The sequence below is a fragment of the Myotis lucifugus genome, unplaced genomic scaffold (assembly GCF_000147115.1).
Source record: "Myotis lucifugus unplaced genomic scaffold, Myoluc2.0 scaffold_65, whole genome shotgun sequence".
NCBI lineage: Eukaryota > Metazoa > Chordata > Mammalia > Chiroptera > Vespertilionidae > Myotis > Myotis lucifugus.
Genome location: NW_005871113.1, coordinates 5,597,726 through 5,603,429, shown reverse-complemented (window position 1 = coordinate 5,603,429; position 5,704 = coordinate 5,597,726).

Here is a 5,704-nt window from a genome sequence, read left to right as displayed (position 1 = left end):
GGCAACCAATCAATGTTCTCTTGCACATTGATGTTTCTCTCTCTCTTTCTAAAAAATAATAAGCATATCCTCAGGTGAGGATTTAAATATTTATTTTTTTTCAAAAAAACAGATAGGTTGAGTCACTTGTCCAAAGTCACACAGCTAGTTAATGTTATAGTAGAGCTGGATCCCATCTATTGAACCCCAGCTGATCACCATATCCATTGATTGGCCAGATTGACTAACCCACCATTTCTTTCTTACCTTCTAGAGCAGGGGTCCTCAAACTACGGCCCGCGGGCCACATGCAAATACAAATATTGTATTTGTTCCCGTTTTGTTTTTTTTACTTCAAAATAAGATATGTGCAGTGTGCATAGGAATTTGTTCATAGTTTTTTTTTTAAACTATAGTCCGGCCCTCCAACGGTCTGAGGGACAGTGAACTGGCCCCCTGTTTAAAAAGTTTGAGGACCCCTGTTCTAGAGGATAGAGATATTTTTTTTCTGTAATAATATGTAAAAAAAAAATGATAGGCCAAAAGGCCAATCACATAAAAGAGATCAGCTCTTCATGGTGAAAACAAATTAAGTTTTCATCCTAAAGACTGAATATTTTGAAATGGAATCTCTCAGAATTAACTCTTCACCCTGAGATTCTCCTTCTCTTTCTATAACTCCAGTTCGGGCACAGCACTAAGCACCTGTACCTACTTGCTGGTTAACAATGAAGAATGATAAGCATGAACAAGCAGTAATCCATCCTTATTCCTCTTCACCTTAATGATCAAGTTGAGCATTTTTATCTTATTAATATCTGACTGTGAGATCCCTTGACACCTGAAAGACTAGCAATTTATTTATAAGGATACGGTACCTGATTGGGAAGCTTTCTGCCAGCAGAGATTTTTCAAAGAGTTTTCTTTCTCCTGGAGTAAATAGCATATTTTTAATTATTCATAATGTTTCTCCTGTTCTACCACAAGCTTCCTCAGAGGACAGAGGTGCATTAAGGCTCTTCTGTTGCTGTAAGAGTGAAGCGTGAATAGAATACAGACACACATATATTTTAGCATTTCATTGTCATTCCAGGCAAACAAAATTAAACATGACTTGCAAATGCTGCCGTCAGAAACAACCAAAGGTATAAAGTGATGCAACAGAATTTATATTGCACGCACACCAGAACACCTAAATAAAAAGTGCTCGTCGTTGAAGAGGAAACTGGAAAGATTTCACATTCTTAACAGCTTTATTAGGGAGGTAAAAAAAAATGTGAGCATGCCTATAAATATGACCAGAAGAGTTTTGTGGGTTTTTTTAGATTTATGCTAAAGAGATACTCTACAATTCTGAGCACCTTCTATATGAGCTAAGTTTGGTAACCTTCCTTTCCTCATATGGAAGACTTACTAATTAAACAAAGAGATACCTTCTCCATATTTTAAGGTTACCTGGACTCATTAGGTTACTGTCTTACAATGCTCATCCTATAGGCTATTCTTTCAGGTGCATTAAGGAATCATTTACATACAATAGAATTCATCGTTTTTTAGTGAATAGAGCACAGTCCTGTGAGTTCCAACAAATCCTCACATTCACATACCTCTACTATAGTCAAGATACATAGCATCTCCCTCTCCCCAGACCTTTCCTCACACTTCTGTAAATATGTCTTTCCTCACTTCAACCCTCAGTGCCACCAGCCGTCTCCCTGTGCTTTTGCCTTTTGAGAATGTCACAGAGGTGGACTCATACATATTTAACCTTGTGAGGCTGGTTTTTCTCACTTAGCAGAATGCATGCACCCACGTGTGTTTGTCAGCAGCCTGTCTGGTTTTATTGCTGAGCAGTGTTCCCTCGTGTGGGTGTGCCACGCACCACCTAATGGCCATTTGTTGTGTTCCCAGTTTGGGGCGATTAGAAATAAAACAGCTATAAGCATTCACCTGCAATGTGTGTGTGTGTGTGTGTGTGTGTGTGTGTGTGTGAACATACTGGTAAGTTTTTATTTCTCTTGGGTAAATATCTCAGTGTGTGATTTCAGGATCATATGGTAAGTACACGTTAACGTTATTAAAAACTCCCAAACTGATTTCCAAAGGGTCAATAACATTTTGCATTCCCGCCAGGAATGTATGAAAAGTTAAGTTGTTTTTTGTTTTTTAATGTTAGCCATTGTAATAGGTGTGTAGTGGTAACACATTATGATTATAATTTGCATTTCCCTAAGGACGAATAACATTCAGTGTCCTTTAAAGGGCTTATTTGCCATTTGTCTGTCCTTTGGTGTGTATGTTCAATCTTTTACCTCTTTTCTTAATGGGTTGCTTCTCTATCTTTGAGTTTGTGGGGTTTTTTTAAGAGCTTTTTTGTATACATAATATGATTACCAGTCCTTTAGGAGTTTTGTGTTTTGCAATTTTTTTCTCCCAGTCTGTGGCTTTCTTTTCATTTTCTTCTCGGTGCTTTTGTAGAACAGAGGTATTTAGTTTCGTCTTTGTGGGTTGTTTTGTTTTGCCTATGGGTGTCCAATTTCTAGCACCATTTCTTGAAAACACTGTCTTGGTTCCTCCCTGGCTCCACACTCATCAACCTTCAGCTAGGTATTTATCCTCTTTAAATGTCTATCGCCCTTCTGTGAAATAATGTCCATTATAGGACTGCACACTGTGAAAAAAACAATGAGATAACCCATGTGAAGTAATTAGCATAGTGCCCAGCCCGTGAAAGGAGCTTTAAAAATTACCTATTATCATGCCCAGCCTGCATGGCTCAGTGGTTGAGCACTGACCTATGAACCAGGAGGTCACGGTTCAATTCCTGGTCAGGGCACATGCCCAAGTTGCGGGCTGGACCCCCAGTATGGGGTGTGCAGGAGGCAACCGATCAATGATTCTCTGTCATCATTGATGTTTCTATCTCTCTCTCCCTCTCCCTTATCAACAAAAATATTTTTTAAAATTACCTATTATCGTTGGAAATAGTTTACCCACGGGTAATTCATGTAAAGCTTCTTTGCTGTCTTAGAAAACATAGCTATGTTAGGGTTGATGGTGGAACATTCCAATACATTTTTAGATAAAACCCCAGGAGATGTAGTCAACCTTCACTCTTAGAAGACACTTCAGAATAAAAATTAAGAACTGCTGTTAGAAGTTACTTTAAGGATGGGTAGAGATTTGGGTTAATTTAGCTGCTGAATTACATACATGGTTCCAATGTCATCAGAGCTTGTCTGGCCTGCCTCCTCTCAGGAAGTGCTTGCCCCTATAGCTCTTTGCAAGTCTATTTCCTTTCAATACAGTGTGTCAAATATACTCTATACTGAACATTTCATATGTGTGTTAGGGGTTGACTTGTGTACCCAAAAAATTCATGTGGAGTCTTAATCCCCAGTATCTCAGAATGTGACTTCACTTGGAAATAGCATCATTTAAGTTATAATTAGATAAGATGACATCATTAGGCTGGACCCTAATCCAATATGGTAGGTGTCCTCATAAAAAAGGGAAATTTGGACATGGTGACACACACAGGAGAATGCCTTGTGAAGAGGAAGGCAGAGATGGGGGTGATGCTTCTACAAGCCAAAAATCACCCAAGATTGCCAGCAACCACCTGCAGCTTAGGGCGTGGTATGGAACAAATTCTCTTTCATGGCCCTCAGAAGGAACAAACCCTGTCAACATCTTCACCTCACACTTCTAGGCTCCACAACTGTGAGAAAATAATTTTCTGTTGCTTAAGCCACCCAGTTGGTGGTCCTCCCTTATGGCAGCCCTGGCAAACGAATACGGTGTGTGACGTGTTTTCTCTATTCAGTGATGGGCTATTCCCCAGATGATTTTGTTTTTGTTGCAAATCTTTCCCAGGGTGTCAATTTAGTTATAGTATATCTTCTAACATAATTGCATCATCAATTGAATTAAATTCCTCTTGAGTTACATTTGTACAGTTGTATATAAAAGTAATGGGGGAGATAGCAGGGAAAGAAAATGTAATTACTGATTTCTTTGGACTGAATGAATAAATTTACTTTTATATCAGAGAGTGGAAGGGCTCAGAATCACTAAGACTTTCTAGTTGCGAGACATTTATTTTCTAACTCAAGTCCTTTCTGTTTACATTTGGTTTGTAAGTTTTCTTTAAAAATGCTGTGTGGCCCAGTCAGTGTGGCCCAGTGGTTGAGCACCGACCTATGAACCAGGAGATCACGGTTCAATTCCTGGTCAGAGCACATGCCTAGGTTGCAGGCTCCATCCCCAGTAGGGGCATGCAGGAGGCAGCTGATCAATGATTCTCTCTCATCATTGATGTTTCTATCTCTCTCTCCCTTCCTCTCTAAAATAAAAATATATTTTTTAAAAATGGATACACATATTTGTGTATAGATTGTGTAGGATCTATACACTGTCCATTTAAAATGTTCCCCAGGGGCAAACTGCTGAGGGTATAACTAGGCAACACCATCTTAAGACATATGTATTACACAGAAGTTCAAGTGGCTTAGACATCTGTGAATACAAATGGAGTTGAAAAAAACGTTTAGCTGACACATTTCATTTCTAATGAAATTTCTAATCAATGCTATGTATGTGCCTAGATGCACAGTCAACCATGGATGTCTCTGAACACAGGAGCTATCTCAGTGTGCACCTCTGGAGTATCTCTAAAACAGGTGCCAGAAAATAATTCTATTCCTCTTACTATTAAGAACTTCAATCCTGGCCGTTGAATCTATACATTCAAAGGAGAGTTGAGAATTGTGATATAGCTATCCTGATAACTCAAGTTAAAAACACATTTTCTTTTATTGTCTGGATGTTGCAGGCAAACGTAAGAACCTATTAGCATGAATTATTACCCAGAGAATTGACTCAATTTTCCATTTCTTTTTGCTCGTGCATGCCTGGCCTAAATCATTGGGTGAGAAATATTCCTAGCAATGAACTGCATTTAAAAGCTTGGTAAAAAAAAAAATAGTTATTTTTATCTAATGGCCAAACATAACAAATAATAACAGTGATTCCTTTCACTTATGTGGCTTTGAAGTTACGTGCATTTCCTTATGTGCTATCTGATTTGATCTGCTCAGATTTTTATTTTTTATTTTGTTGAGATGGGCACTGGTGGGAAAAAGGAGGAACCTAGACGTCAAGGAATTTGATGGAGATTACACAATTTAGGACCCATGACTGTGTTCTTTCCACTGCATCAAGGGTTCTTAAGCTTTTTGTGCCATGAGCTCACTCTTTGGGAATCTGCAGAAAGCTTTGGACCTCTTCTCAGAAAAATGCTTATAATTGCATTTTTAAAAGCACCATCGGGTTACAAAGGAAACCAATTATATTAAAGTATGAATATCAAAATACTTAATATGTTTGACGCAGTCTACATATGCTTCTTTATTAATGCATTAAATATCAAGATTCAGTAGCAAATTTAATAACTGACACAATTCCAAAGTAGTGATGAGTATAAGTGATTTTTTTGAATTATCTACAATAACTGTAAAGTGATATGCAAATATCTGTGATTCCTGTTGGAGACAAAGTCACTGATGTTGCAACATGTAAGATATTGGCAGTTCCCAATAAATAGAAATCCAAACAGAAGGTGGCATTAGAGCTTTGAATTGAAAAAATTGTTTGATCGGTTTCTGGAGTGATTGCTGGGTTCTGAAGAACAAGACTGACCTTGATAATGGTCTGGGGTGCAGGG